Source organism: Urtica dioica, chromosome 5 (genome assembly GCF_054948205.1).
Source record: "Urtica dioica subsp. dioica isolate 48M chromosome 5, U.dioica_male_clone48M_v1_H2, whole genome shotgun sequence".
NCBI lineage: Eukaryota > Viridiplantae > Streptophyta > Magnoliopsida > Rosales > Urticaceae > Urtica > Urtica dioica.
In genome coordinates this window covers 30268154-30284958 of record NC_142760.1, presented here as the reverse complement: position 1 = coordinate 30284958, position 16805 = coordinate 30268154, and the positions used below count along the sequence as shown (strand labels likewise).

Sequence of the window (16805 nt, the reverse complement as noted above, 5' to 3'; positions counted from 1 at the left end):
ATAGCAGTGATCTCCTCATCCATGGCTTGCCTCCAATGCAAATGCTTTGCGACCTGGTAATAGAACTGTAGTTCTAACTCAATAGACACTGCCATGAGAAAAGCCTTAAAAGACTCAGACAATTATCATAACTCAGATATTTGGACAAAGTGTGCGGTGAGGTGATTTTAGGTGTGGTCGTAACAACAATGTTGCAGTGATAGTCTTTTAGGTGTTAGGAGGTTGAGTAGGACATGTGGCTCGCCTGGCTGGTATAGTGACTATGAGTTGGTCGTGTGTAGGCATATCTAGTATTGATTCAGGGTTAGGAGTGGAAATATGTGGTTCACTAGCATCAATATGGCTTGTATAATGGTCAATAGTGGATTGTGTATGGTGATCATCATATGGAAAAGGACTGTTTGGTTGAGGGTTAGGTAAAACCAAATCAGGAAAAGGATCAACATCACTATCAACAACAACAGATTTGTCAAGAAAAGGAAAAATGTGCTCGTGAAACACAATATCCCTATAGATGAATAACTCTTGTTTATGAAGATCATAGTGTCTTTAACCCTTAACACCTTGGGGATAGCCCAGTTTAACATACTTCATAGCGCGAGGCTCAAATTTTGTCATATGTGCTCTAAGAGTGGAGACAAACACTAAACATCCAAAAACTCGAATAGATGAATAGTCAGAGATTTTGGTATAAAGACACTCAAAAGGTCACTTATCTGAAAGAAAATGAGTTGGTGAACGGTTGATAAGAAATGCCTCAGTTAAGCCACACTGAGACCAGAAGCGAATTGGCACGTGAGAATGGAAATACAAGGCTCTCGCACGTTGAGAAGTTGCTAATGCTTCCTCTCGATGATTGAGTATGTTGTGGAGTCTCAACGCAAGAGAACTAGTGCAAAATCCCTTGGTTGGAGAAGAAATCTTTGAATACCAATTCATGTGCATTATCTGACCTGAATTGCTTAATGGACCTAGCAAACTGAGTTTGAACTTATCCTAACATTCTTTAAAATAAAATATCGTTTTATTTTTGGATTTTTTTATAATATATTTGGTCAAAATTGGCAAATTACCTAAATAAAATCCCTAAAAAGAATTCAATTACAGTATGATCGCACCCTAAACACTCTCTCCTATGAACGATGGTCAGTCTTCCTTAAAGATTCACTCCTTCGGCAAAAGTCCCTAAAAAATCGATGATAATATCACGCCCATCGTCCACCTCTATAGCCTCTTTTGCTTCGGGACATAAATATTTGGTTCGTAAAAAACAAAAATTATCACAGCATAGAAAATGAGCTAAAAAAAGATGTGAAGTTGATGAATGTACCATCAAAATTCACAGCTAGCTATTTTTCCGACTTTAATCGTCTTGAATCTATGTTTGATGGATTTAGTTCTTGAGTCACTAGATCTATTATCCAAAGTTATAGGTTTAGTGACAGTGTTGTAGTAGTCACTAATGTGTAACTAATTGGGCATTAGTTATTCTACCACTAGACTCTTTCGAGTATGGTTAGGATTTAGTGTGTGGGCACTTTTAAACACTATGACTCAAGAACTTGTCTTGGAGCCAAAGAGCTAAAACAAAACACTAGGTCTAATGAGGACCTAGGTGCCAAAACAAAAGAACAAGAAGAGAGAGAGAGAGAGAGAGAGAGAGAGAGAGAGAGAGAGAGAGAGAGAGAGAGGCGCAAGGGTTAGAGAGAGAAGCTCTCAATCTCTAAAACTTGTGTGTTGCATATTGTGAATGAGGTGTGGTATTTATAGCAGGAGGGATTGCCTTGAAGATGTAGTTTCCTCTTTTCTATTGAATATCACATATTCATGAGCATAATCTTTATTTCTCATTCCTATCAAAATACCAAGGTTGAAAATTGTTTCCTCTTTACTCCTAGTTGGCTGCCCATCTTAATGCTTCATAGAGCAAATTTGTTTTCTCTTCTTTCTTTTGGCAAGTATCTTCATACACCAATGCACAAAATAAATTCCCCTTCTCTTCTATGCTAGGTGGACAGTTTTTGAGGCTTCTAGAACATGCTTCTAGATGTTTCTTTATTTGTTCATGACAATACAAGAAAAGCCCATGTAGAATTTTCACATAAAATTCCATGAAATGAAATTCAATCCTCAAGGCCCAAATTCCTTCAAGTTGGCCGTGTGAACTAAATTCATTGTCATCATATGACAATGTCAAAAAACTTATTTATTGACATTCATACCATCTTATGTCCTAATGGACAAAATTACCCTTTAGACAATTTTCGTAAAACTTGTCTAGTTCAACATTTGAACTTGTTTTAACTTAGCTTTCTTGTTTAACTAATCCTACTCTAATGACTTGTGGTAGTGACCTCATGGATCTAAATGAACAAAGCTTGAGCTAGCATACTTGGACTCAAAAGTTCACAAACCTTTTCCAAGTTCTAGTTTAATGTCAACTGACTCCACTTAAGAGTTGACATTGAAATCTCTCGGTTCAAATGAATATATTTTCTACTCAAGAATTCTTCTTAATTGTGATGAGTGGATCCATTGAATATTATCTATGTTTTCCCTTCATGAATATCATCAACTAGATGGGATTTACAAAATTACCATTTTACCCTTCTAGTTGTTATTTCCTCAACTCCTTTGTCGCTTGTGAATAAGTTAGAAATAATGTGTTGACGAGGAGCTAACAAGTCACATTGATTCATCCAAAAGAGTCATGACTCAATTTGGACACTGGCCAGTTCATTTATTCACATTCCAAGGAACAAAGCATGAGGTGATATACATTGCATTTCAGCAATCTTGTACATGAATTTCATATCTATGAGATCTTCACAAAGTTGTTCATGACATCTTCATAATTTAGTACTTCACCAATAAGTCTTGTCTATGTCACATAGTGAATCTAGAACTCTGACTTTTTCAAATGAGAATACGTAAGCTATGAAATGTCATGTCTCATTTCAGGATTGAGGTAAACATGATGCAATTCATACATAGTGACTTTGAGACAGAATATGTTAAATGGTTTGTTCTTACAATGTCTCTAGAAGTGCACTGGTCAATTCAGTATCTTCAGAAGATACATAGGAATAACTATAGAGTCTCCAACTCTCTATGTCTCATAACCAGACATCGTAGATTCTCCTAACAATCATACTGAGATCAATAGACCTTTGCTCTTTAGATTGTGAATATGCTGTTTTAAGCATAGCATGAAGAGTTTGTTCATGGAAATCTATATTTGACTCTTCATTTGTTGTTAGGTTTGTTTAAAGACTAAAGACTATGGTTTATCATAAAGCTTCAAATAAAGAAGGAAGAATAAATAAAAGTTTCAACTTTTATTAATTATTCAGCAGTTACAAGCAAGAGTATTCGTGAGACTTTATTACATCAGATGTTAATAAGTAATGACTACTACTCTTCATGTGGGCACCAATGCCAACAAGAATTACAACAGGGTTATGAAGAGGTTCAACTAAATGACTGGGAAGAATGTCTCACAAGATGTTAAAGACAACTTTCAACTGAAATTTTAGAAGAGCGGAAATCTTCATAAAAATGGCAAAGGCGAAGACAGAACATACAATAATATTAGCAGAGGCAAATGTATTCAGTGTCCCGAATGTGAAGGCTATGGGCATGTTCAGAAAGAATGTCCAAATTGTTGTCAATGGTGCCCGCAAGAAGAGTAGTAGTCTTTACTTATGTACATTTGATGTAATAAAGTCTCACGAAGACTCTTGCTTGTAACTGCTGAATCATTAATAAAAGTTTAAACGTTCATTCATTCCTCCTTGTCTGTTTGAAGCTTTATGATAAACTATAGTCTTTAGTCCTTAAACAAACCTAACAACATATGAAGAGAGAAATATAGATTTGCATGAACAAACTCTTCATGGTTTGCTTAAAACTGTATATTCGCAATCTAAGAGTCAAAGGGCTATTGATCCCAATATGATTGTCATGAGAATCTATGATGTCTGGTTATGAGACATTGAGAGTTGGAGACTCTATAGTTCTTCTAGGTATCATTTGAAGGTACTGAATTGACCAGTGCACTTCCAGAGACATAATAAGAACAAACCATTTAACCTCTTATGTCTCGAAGTCACTACGTATGAATTGCATCGTGCTTACCTCAATCCTGAAATGAGACATGTCATTTCATAGCTTACGTATTCTCATTTGAGAAAGTCAGAGTTCTAGATTCACTATGTGATATAGACAAGACCTATTGGTGAAGTACTAAGTTATGAAGATGTCATGAGTAACTTTGTGAAGATCTCATATATATGGAATTCATGTACAAGATTGCTGAAATGCAATGTATATCACATCATGCTTTGTTCCTTGGAATGTGAATAAATGAACTGTCCAGTATCCAAATTGAGTCATGACTCTTTTGGATGAATCAATGTGACTATTTAGCTCCTCGTCAATAAATTGTTTCTAACTTATTCATAAGCGACAAAGGAGTTGATGAAATAACAGCTAGAAGGGTAAAATGGTAATTTTCTAAATCCCATCTTGCTAATGATATTCATGAAGGGTAAACACAGATAATATTCAGTGGATCCACTCATCACAATTAAGTTGAATTCTTGAGTAGAAAATATATTCATTTGAACCGAGAGATTTCAGAGTCAACTCTTTAGTGGAATCGGTTGACATTAAGCTAGAACTTGGAAAAGGTTTGTGAACTTTTTAGTCCAAGTATGCTAGCTCAAGCTTTGTTCATTTGGATCCATGAGGTCACTACCACAAGTCATTAGAGTACGATTAGTTAAACTAGAAGCTAAGTCAGAACAAGAACAAGACAAGTTTTACGAAAATTGTCTAAAGGGTAATTTTGTCCTTTTGGACATGGGATGGTATGAATGTCAATAAATAAGTTTTTTGACATTGTCATATGATGACAATGAATTGATCCACACGGCCAACTTAAAGAATTTGGGCCTTGAGGATTAATTTCATTTCATGGAATTTTACTTGAAAATTCTTAATGGGCTTTTCTTATGTTGTCATGAACAAATGAAGAAGCATCTAGAAACATGTTCTAGAACCCTTAATTTCTTGCACCATCATAGAAGAAAGAGAGTTTATTTTGTGCATTAATGTATGAAGATACTTTCCAAAAGAAAAAAGGAAACAAATTTTCTTCTAGAAGTAAGGGGATTTCGGCCAAGAGAGAAGCAATCAAATGAGGAAACAAATCCAAGGCCTTGATGGCATTGAGTTGGACGTCCATAAGGTATAGAAAGAAGAAATGAAGATTTGCTCATGAATATGTGATATTCTGTAGAAAAGAGGAAACTACCTTTTGAAGGTAATGCTCCTCCTATAAATACCCCACCTCATTCACAAGTCACAACACACAATTTGAGAGATTGAGAGCTTCTCTCTCTAGATTTTGTGGCCGCCCATCTCTCTCTCTCCCTAACCCTTTTCATTTTTGTTTTTGACACCTAGGTCCACATTTGACCTAGCGTTTTGTTTTAGCTCTTCGACTCTAAGACTTGTTCTTGAGTCGTCGTGTTTAAAAGTGCCCACACACTAAATCCTTCTTACCTCGAGTGATTCTTGTGATAAAAACTTTCGTGGTTACTCGAATTCCCGAAGAACGAAGAAAGGCGAGCTACGTGAGGAGACGAGCGATTCAACCTCCACAAGCTTCTCAATGATCAAGCTACGTAAATGTTAGTAAACGAGTAATTGCTCTTCAATAGTTTTAATTTAAAATAACATGTAATTGCTCTTTGTCTAGGTTAGTAAAAAATCGTTTTTACTTGTTTAAAGAAATTTTTAAATTCCGCTGCTTGAAGAAGCGTTAAACTTTTCTTAACCCTAGATCTATTCCAACACAAATTTCTTGAAGAAACAAAAGAGAGGGTACAATGTCACTCTTTCCGATGATGAAGCTGATGAGAGTGACTTGGACCAGATAAGCAATTTTGTTGCTTTACTGCCTCTATTTCTAATCATACTCCTGATGTTCATACTGATGCTGCTGGTTCTTCTATGATTCATACTTCTACTCTTAATAATTATGAACTCTCTGATGATACTCTTAATGATGCTTATAGTGTGTCGTATACTAAGTAGGTTGAAGAATCTCAGGTACTGGATAAGTAAAATGATCTAATTCTTACTCTCACTGAGGATAAAACTAGGCTCTTGGAGACCATTGTTGAGCTAAAGCACGAAGTGAGCCGGCTAAATAGTGAGCTTGAATAGATGACCAAATCTGTCAAAATGTTGAATTCAAGCACCGATTGCTTGGACAAAATTCTCACTGCTAGCAAACCCACCAAGAATATGAAGGGCCTAGGGTATACTCATGGTGCATCCATTTCAAGACTACTTTCATTCCTCAGAAGAAGGCTTCCCAGATGTCTCACAACATGACTCAGACATCTGTCTCTGACAAACATCAAAATGAGTTTCAGCAGCAGCATAATAGATCAACGAGGTCTCTCGTCAATAGACCTCGTTGGGTCTATCACTATTGCGGATGTCGTGGCCATATACGTCCTTTTTTCTATCGTCTTTATAGGAAGAGTTTTCATCAGCATCAATTCTCCCAAAGACAGATTCATCGTAAATCTCAACCATAACAGGTTTTGAGAGTAAAGACCTCTTACAGGGCTAACATTGCTTACACATCTCTTCATGCCTCTACTGGAGATGACTGGTATTTTGATAGTGGGTGATCTCGACACATGACAGGAGTTAAGAGCTTTCTATCCAACATAATATTGTCAATGGTGCCCACAAGAAGAGTTGTAGTCTTTATTTTGTACATTTGATGTAATAAAGTCTCATGAAGACTCTTGGTTGTAATTGCTTATTCATTAATAAAGTTGAAACGTTCATTCTTTCTTGTTTGTTTGAAGCTTTATGATAAAACATTAGTCTTTAGTCCATAAACAAACTTAACAACTTACGAAGAGACAAATGTAGATTTGCATGAACAAACTCTTCGTAGTTTGCTTAAAACGATATATTCGCAACCTAAGGGTCAAATGACTATTGACCTCAGTATGATTGTTAGAAGAATCTATGATGTCTGGTTATGAGGAATTGAGAGTTGGAGACTCTATAGTTCTTCTAGGTATCTTCCGAATGTACTGAATTGACCAGTGCACTTCTAGAGACAAGATAAGAACAAACCATTTAACCTCTTATGTCTCGAAGTCACTACGTATGAATTGCATCGTGCTTACCTTAATCCTGAAATGAGACATGCCATTTCACACCTTACGTATTCTCATTTGAGAAAGTCAGAGTTCGGACTCACTATGTGATTCCGAACAAGGCCTATTGGTGAAATACTAAGTTGTGAGAATGTCATGAGTAACTTTGTGAAGTTCTCATAGATATGGAATTCATGTACAAGATTGCTGAAATGCAATGTATATCACCTCATGCTTTGTTCCTTGGAATGTGAATAAATGAACTGTCCAGTATCCAAATTGAGTCATGACTCTTTTGGATGAATCAATGTGACTATTTAGCTCCTCGTCAATACATTGTTTCTAACTTATTCACAAGCGACAAAGGAGTTGAGGAAATAACAGCTAGAAGGGTAAAATGGTAATTTTCTAAATCCCATCTTGCTAATGATATTCATGAAGGGTAAACACGGATAATATTCAGTGGATCCACTCATCACAATTAAGTTGAATTCTTGAGTAGAAAATATATTCATTTGAACCGAGAGATTTCAGTGTCAACTCTTTAGTGGAATCGGTTGATATTAAGCTAGAACTTGGAAAAGGTTTGTGAAATTTTTAGTCCAAGTATGCTAGCTCAAGCTTTGTTCATTTGGATCCATGAGGTCACTACCACAAGTCATTAGAGTACGATTAGTTAAACTAGAAGCTAAGTCAAAACAAGAACGAAAATTGTCAAAAGGGTATTTTTGTCTTTTTTGAGACATAGGATGAAATGAATGTCAATAAATTTTTTGACATGGTCATTTGATGACATACATCACTCGGCCAAAATTAGATTTATTGGGCCTTGTGGATTAATTTCATTTCATAAGAATTTTATTGAAAATTCTTAATAGGCCTTTTTCATGTTGTCATGAACAAATGAAGAAGCTTCTAGAAGCTCCTTCTAGATGTGAAATAGGCGCCCAAATACCCAAGAGAAAGAGAGAATTTTTTGTGCATAAATGTATCAAGATACTTGCCAAAAGAAAAAGAGGAAACAAATTTCCTATACAAGGTATTAGGAATTTCGGCCAAGTAGAGTCAAGGCAAGGCAAGGAACAAAAAAGGAAACAAATCCAAGCCTTCTAGAAGGCTGCCTTGGCCGTGTGACTTAAGTGGGAATGAGGCAATATTTGCTCATGAATATGTGATATTCTATAGAAGAGGAAACTACCTTATTGAAGGTGAGACCTCTCTTATAAATAGGAGCCTCATTCCTCACATTTCATTCATCCAAGTTTAAGAGATTTGAGAGACTCTCTCTCTAGAACTTGGCCGATCCTCTCTCTCTCTCTCTATTCAAATTCGTTTTATTGTTTTGGCACCTAGGTCCTCACTTGACCTAGAGTTTAGCTCTGCGACTTCAAGACTCGTTCTTAAGTTGTAGTGTTTAAAAGTGTCCACACACTAATTCCTTTTCTCTCGAGTGATTTAGTGATAGAAACTTTCGTGGTTGCTCGAGTTGCCGAGGAAGGAAGAGAGACGTGCTGCGAGGGGAGACGACCGTTGCAACCTTTTCCAAAAGCTTCTCAACGTTCAAGCGTCTAAAAAGGTTAGTAAACTTCTATGCTCATAATAGTTTTTATTTACATGTGCTTGCTCTTGTCTAGGTTAGTAAAAACTGTTTTTACTTGTAAAAGAAAATTTTTAAAATTCCGCCGCTTACCGAAGCGTTAAACTTTTTCTTAAACCCTAGATCGATTCCAACACATAAAGCCTTACTCAAATTGTTATGTCACTTTTGGTGATGGGGTCAAGGCCAAGATTATTGGTAAATGTCAGCTTAACTATCCTGGCTTATCTTGCTTGACAGAAGCTTTGTTGGTTGAATGTCTTACTGCTAATCTCATAAGTATTAGTCAAATTTGTGATATGAATCTGTCTGTTAACTTTACTCGTGATAAGTGTGTTGTGATTAACAAGTAACATGATGAACTTATGAAAGGAATCAAATCTCAAGACAACTGTTACGTGTGGTCTCCAAGCAAAGAATCATTTGTCACAACCTGTCTCATCCACAAGTTGATGAAGCTAAACTACGGCACCAAAAGCTTGATCATCTAAACCTTAGAAGCATGAACAAGATTGTTTCTGAAAAGGCGCTATTGTTGGGCTCCCTGACATTAAGATTGTTGAAGGAAAAATATGTGGTGACTGTCAGATAGGAAAACATGTTAAGAAGTCTCACAAGATGGTGCAACATCTCACCACCTCACGTGTCCTAGAGCTCTTACACATGGACTTGATGGGTCCTATGTAGATTGAAAGTCTCGGTGAAAAGAAGTATATGTTTTTTTAGTGTAGATGACTTCTCCAGAGGGCATTGCTCATGAACTTTCTGCTCCTATTACTCCACAACAGAATGTGATTGTAGAAAGAAAGAATCGTACTCTTTAGGAAATGGCGAGGGTAATGATGCTTGCCAAAGACATTCATCTACACTTTTGGGTTGAAGATCTCAATAGCGTTTGCCATATTCACAACCGCGTTACCATTCGCCCATGCACTACTGTAACTCATTATGAGATATGGAGGGGGAGGAAGCCAAACGTTAAATATTTTTATGTCTTTGGCACTGTTTTCTATATTTTGGCTGATCGTGATCCTCGTCGGAAGTTTGATCCAAAGAATGACGAAGGTATATTTTTTGGCTACTCTAGAAACAGTTGTGCTTATCGTGTCTATAATAAGCGCACTAAATCTATGATGGAATCCATAAATGTTGTTGTTAATGATTCCCTTGATGTTTCCATGAGTATTGATGATGATGATGATGATGAAGCTATACCCAGTAGCTCAGATTTCAGGATAGATGTTGCTGATAAGTCAAACGACATTGTATCTGAAGACGATTCTCCTTTTGATAAGTCATGCCCTGACAAGGAAACTGAAGCTTTGCCTTAAAGACGTGCTCCTTCTACAAGAATTCATAAAAATCATCCTGTTCAAGAGGTCATTGATGATGTTGAAGATGGGATACGTACTCGGACGAAGAATCCAGTCAACTACAGAGAAATGATCAAACAGATGATGATGGTATTTTTATATCTCAAAGTAAGTATCCCAAGAACATTGTGAAGAAGTTTGGCCTTGAAAAATCTTCTCACAAACGCACTCCCGCTGCCACTCATGGTAAAAGTACTAAAGATGATCTTTGTGAATCTGTTGATCAAAGCATATACATAAGTATTATTGGAAGCCTTTTATATCTCATTGTCAATCGTCCAGATAATGCTTACTTTGTTGGTGTGTGCGCTCCGTATCAAGCCAATCCTAAAGTTAGCCATCTCTCTCAGGCTTAGCGCACTGTAAGTTAGCCTCTATTGTTTGGGCTTGAGTAATCTCTTGGCCTTGAGAAGACTCTCCCTACAAGAGAAAATATTCTTGCCAAGAAGAAGAGTGTGATGATTGCTCCAAGGAAGGCTGTCTTGTCAATCCAAGATATCATTTGGGTCTATATCTTCCAGTGAATCGTCTGCTGAAAAGGAAGAGAGTGATGAAGTCACTGTTTCTGATCACAACGATGAAGATGTTCCTTCCAAAGAACAAGATTCAGTTTCTCCAATTGAAACCCCTCATGTGTGGATTCAAGGTATTTCTAGTTATGTCCCTACTCCCCGTGGTGATTGAGAAAGAGAAGGAAGTTAGGAATGTTGATGTGATTGATGAAAACCCATAACCTAGTACAATGAATGAAGATAGTGTAGAGAGTGATTTTGACAACTTGGGATCTCTACTTGTTTCCTATGATCCCCTACATGCTGATGCTATCAGTGGATTTCTTGGTCTATCTCATAATGTTGTTGCTTCCAATCCGGTCGGTGAGAAAGATGTTGCACAAGATGTCCATGAATCTGTCGTGCCTATCAATGAGCCTGTCAGGGAAACCGAGGAAGTGAGTATGCCTCCTAGTGATACAGCTATGGACATAGCAGAATAATTTGTTGCCGGTATTGCTGATAAGGTTGTCTCTAAGACTGAGAGACCTTCTTAAAAGACCTCTGGAAAGAGGAAAGATGCTGGCGATGATGAAGTTTTGGCATCCTTTATGCCAAAAGGAAAGAAGAAGAAGAAGAAGAAGAAGAAGAAGAAGAAGAAGAAGAAGAAGAAGAAGAAGAAGAAGAAGAAGAAGAAAGAAGAAGAAGAAGAAGAAGAAGAAGAAGAAGATGATGATGTCATGTGACAGAGAATGAGTTTGTGAAGACCAAGAATCCTGAGAAGAAGAAGAAAAGAAAGCATGTGAAGAAGGGTTTGAACAAGAAGAAGCTGAGACAAAGGAATGTTGAAGAAGTCGCTAACATCCTGGACGATATTGAGGAAGAAGAAGAGGTAGCTCGTCCTGAGAGCTTGTCCTTGGCTAATTCAAAAACTGTTGGAGCCCAAAAGCTTCCTAAGGGTGTTCATCCTGCCCATCTGGACAATGTCTCCTTCCACGAAGAAGATCGTGTGATGAAGTGGAGGTATGTGTTTCATAGGACTGTGTTTCCTGAGAAAGAGTTTTCCAAAGAGGCTCTGAAGTTTGATGTGATTATGGAGCTACTGAACGATGCACAGTTGCTCAAGATTGTCACAGGAATTGGTCCTTACTATCCCAAGTTGGTGAAGGAGTTTATTGTGAACTTGTCTGCCTCTATTGATCAACTGCATTATCCAGAGTTTAGAAAGGTTCATGTGTGTGGGCACTAATTTGATGTCTCTCCCTCGGTGATCAACGACTTCTTGGGTCGTGGGAAGATTATTAATGCTGATCGTCTAGCTTCCATGGATGTTGTGGCCAAAGGGCTCTCAAATGACGAGAAGGAAACTTGGCCAAAGAAAGGTTCATTACCTTCTTCTGATCTCTTTGCCAAGTACTCCGTACTATATAGGATTGGTGTTGCAAATTGGGCCCCTTCCTCTCACGGCTCTAACATCAAGGCTGATTTGGCTTGTCTCATTTATCAGATAGGTACACATGCTTCATTTGATTTTGGAGTGTTTATTTTTTTTAGCATTTCATCAAACAAGCCAAGTATTTTGCTGTGAAGCTTCCCATTGGCTTCCCATCATTGATCTGTGGAATTATTTTGGCTCTTTTTCTTTTGGCTCAAAAGAAGGACGTCATGCGTACTGATGATGTTGTTGGAAAGGCTCCGAGTGAACTGACTTTCAATCACAAGCTGGTTGAAGGGAAACATGCTCGTGATCTTGTCAGGCCTTCTGTCGTGACATCTTTCGCTGCTGGTGAAATTTTGAAGGTTGATGTTCTTTCCGAGACTATGCAGAGTGACATTCTCAAGGCTCTTATTCAGGAAGTCTCTGCTCTCACGGAGATCATTGAGACTTCTACTCGTCGGAAAGCTGTTTGTGAGGGTCTTATTAAGGAGATGACTCATCTTCCTGTTGGTGATTAATGCACCTTAAATAACCAACTAAATGCGGAAAAGAATAATTACGCTAACAAGAGCTAATTATTAACATGGTTATTAAACTAGATCTAGATTACTTAAGTAATTAATCATAAGAAACTTCATCAAGCAACCATATCAGATAAAAGACGAGTTTAAGAAAACTTACAGTTTTTGGCTCACGAACCGAAAACTTTCACAATCCGTCTTCGTCTTGAACGTACAAGCCTCCACACGATCAGATCTGGAACTCATCCTTCAAGGACTCGATGTGATGACACCAAAGTCTTGCGAAACGTAATCTCCGAGGAGGATAAGACAAAAGAGGGGGCATCATTATATCTTACTAGATTTGGAAACGGGGTGTTTCCAATCTTTCTCTCTTATTTCTAAGAATGGAATTGAAGCAATTCCGAGGGGAGGAATGAGAAAAAAGCTCACGGTCACAAGGGAGAAGGTGTGGGCGTTTTTAGCTGTTTGGCTAGGTTCAATTTTGCTTCACATCAGCCTCTATTTATAGCAATTTAAAAGGTATCTTTATAGAATAATCCAGAATATTCTAAAAGATATTATTTCATTTTATTGTGTTCACACTAGTGGATTAAATCTCAGCCCTTGGATCTCAACAAGTAAATCATATTTTTCTTCTCATCCATTAGATCAATATCTAGGATTTTATTTTATACAACAGTATAAAATATTTTCTGTTGAGAAAATCTAGGAAATTATATTCTCCTAGATATTCTCCTAAATATCCTCCTAATATTTAGCCTAAGTATTAGAAGAGAATATAGGAAAATATATCTCCTATTTATTCTCTTATATTTTAGGAACAGAAAAACATACAAATATTGGCTACCACACTAGTGCAAAAAACGTCCAACACCGTAGGGGTAGGCGATTTTTTTTTGCTTTTTCAAGGCCCAATAGATTTAAGCCCATTAAACACTTATTTACTTGTCCAACAATAAATAATAAGTTTATTTGCTTGATCTAGCAATAAATAAACAGCTTTACTATAAATATTTATTTAATTCCCAAAATACCCTTTTTGGAATTTAATGCTGTCAATCACTATTACAGCAAGTGAGATTATAAGTACGTGATCATGACCCTCCAGGTTTTGCCCGTATCGAGATAGGTCAATTTGTTCCGTTATACCTTTCTCGTTACGCATCGTTGCTTCCCCAGCGTAAGATTCAACCGAACGCAAGCCAACTTCGAAAGTGTGCACAATCAATCGATTCTGGAATCAACCCTTACGTGAGAGAACATTAACCTTCTTTCAGGAAGGTTGGATTCTATATATGTAAACCACTTTCTTCTACAATCATATCCCGAGTTCCCAAAACATCCATTTATTAGACCTTCATTGGCCTTTAACGTGATGAATTAAAGAACCCGGTAACACGACCTAGAAGTCCATGATCACTTCAGGATTAAGATCAAGCGTCACTGTGACCATCATTTGTGACCCTGGCTAGTGTGTCGTAACGGTTCTTAAACGACACATCTACAAGCAAGGTCTTTCCGGGTCGTACACTTACCACAAGTGCAAAATGCTTCCACTAAGTGATCAACCTTCACTTGTGTCCCACATAAATGACTTTAGATAAGGCTTTCCAGGAAGATATCAGTCATCGACCAAGTTTTAGTTCACCGCCCAATCTCGGATGCCCAGCATGCGATTCAGTTTGATACGGAGACTATGGATGTTAGTTGTTATTAATTCTGAATGTTATCAGACCTCAACCCACTAATCATATGATGTTAATAAAGTAACTTTTTATCTTATTTAGTAATCATCATCTTATAGTGGGCAATATTCCTAACACTTCCTTGTACTGATGGTGCTTTTACCTCACAGGCGGCATAGACTGCTCAGCCTGCTCCAGAAGATGAAGAGAATGAAGATGAAGATGAGGACGAGGATGAAGATGTGGTCGATAGTGGTGTAGAGGAAGATGAAGATGACGATGATGAAGGTTCTGCCGGGACTCATACTTTCTAAAGGCTCTCTTTATTTGGTCTGTACTATCTGAATATTTGGTCACCTTTAGTTGTTTATGCTCTAGTTGATACACTCATTGGCTTCTCTTTGTGATCAGCCTCTGCTCTCCTCTTCGGTATGTGTATTCAGACTATGTTGATTGTGGTGATTATCTTCTGTTTGCTTCAGTTTTCGTGTGCTTTTTCAGATATTTTCCTTCCCTTGTTTTGGTTTATCCTTGCCTTTGGTATGTTTTTGTGGCAATCAGGGGGAGAGGTAGTCTATCATGTCATTTATTTTGACTGAGAATTTATCTGACTAAGAACTGCTCTAGAAGTGCTTGCCTAAAAAAATAGCCAAATGGGGAGATTGTTGTTACGTTATGTGTTGGCTTATTTTTTACTGCAAGTTGTTAAGGAAAGATGTCGGACAACATGCTTCAAGATTTGTAGAGACGTCTTTCTCTTTGTGCGCAGACTGTAATTCTATCAAGTTTCCTGTTTTGCCAGATCTTATCGCTGAAGACTTTCCTTGATGATCTTCACGCGTTTATGGGCAAGGAAAACCTAGATTGACTTCCAGACTTGTATGACTGCTATAAAACTGAGTGCTACCCCCTAGACGTGCACGACTGACGGACTGGGAGACTATTTGTTTTGATAAGAGTGGTGTAATTCTCCAAACACTATTCCAGAAGTCCGAGTGTCTGTGAGATTGAGATTTGTGATTGCGTGATTGAAGTCTTCACGTGCGTTGATAATGAAGATGACCAAGCATTAGAGCGTGCTTGAATAGTGGAATTGAGAGGGGTCTCAAATTCAGGGGAGTCCCTGTTTTGGTTATCACTTGTAGTAATAGTTCTAGGGCATTGATTCCGGCGTTGTTCATATAAGTCCATTGCTTGTACTATTGACTACTTGATAGTGAAATCATTTTCACTGACTTAGAGCCTCCAATGTAGGTGATGTTGCACCGAACTGGGTAAACATATTGTGTGTCATTTACTTTACGCACTGTCTATTTTATTATCCATTATCTGCATCAGACCAAGTTGTCGAACACATTGCATTTACATTGTGTGCGACGTCTTCTCTCTAAATATAATTTTACATATCTTCTTCCTCACAACAATTCACAATACATCCCCCTCTTCTTCTTCTTCTTAGTTATTTTATTCATTCCATTTCTATCTCTAAAATTATCAACATGAAGCTCGTTAATATGAGCCCCAAATCCATAATTCTCAGCCCCAAACGTCTCTTCAAATGAAAAAAGAAAGACGGCTCCGAGGAATCTCTGCCGAAATCCCATCCGCCGTCGTTCGACTCTGGCACGTCATCGTCCTCCTCTTTGACGTCCGACCTCAAGTCTGGGATCGGTTCTCGGTTCTGTCATGCTGCAGAACGTCCTTCTAAAGACCTTCGGGGACCTCTCCGACATCTCCCCTGCAGTCAAACCCCGCGAGCTATTTCGGCTCATGGACGAAGAAAGCGACATCTAGAGTTGCTGCTCAGCTGGCTCAGCAGCTGTGACGACGTAGGCCTCGTCGTGGCGATGCTAAGCGAGGTCGGCGATAGTGGTGGCGGGCGATTTCAGGGTCGCGCATTGGTGAGCTGAGTCGCCGGATCGATTGCCTCGACGACAGAGGACTCGGAGCTGAGAGAGGCCTTCCAGTTCTTCGACGCCGATCACGACGGGAAGATTTCAGCGGAGGAGCTTCCCAACTTTTACGCCGTGATCGGAGACAAGTTAGTGATCGTGGTGGATCCTCCTCAACCCCACTCAACGTATTCCAGGTCAGGGGAGAGAAGTGGATTCTCCTCATGTCTAGTCACGACGATGGAGACGAGTTCATTGCTGTGGGTTGTGAACGACAAAGGAGATCCCTAATTTTTTGTTGGCTGCGTTTTTTTCACAAAAAGTGGGAATGGGAAGTTTAATGGGAAGGAACCGTAGTAAGAGAAAAGTAGATAAACAAAGAAAAGAAAAGTGAAAAAGGAGGGTAAAAATTTATTTATCAAATAAACAGTTTGATATATTATGAGAAAGGCGCTATCAAATAACTTACAAATATATTGCATCGCTTTTATTTATTATCTTTGCTCGAACACCGGTCCGATTATCACTCTACCCACCACAGTTTACATAAAATTTAAACTTATTGATCGTAGTTCTTTCGATCATTAAACTTTCAAGATTAGTGTTACGAAA

The 16805-nt window shown here is 38.0% G+C and overlaps 1 pseudogene; it reads left to right on the top strand.

Annotated features, from left to right (window-relative positions):
• The first annotated feature begins 15800 nt into the window (after positions 1 to 15800).
• On the top strand, positions 15801 to 16484 carry LOC149397825 (putative calcium-binding protein CML35; annotated as a pseudogene).
• Positions 16485 to 16805: the final 321 nt, after the last annotated feature.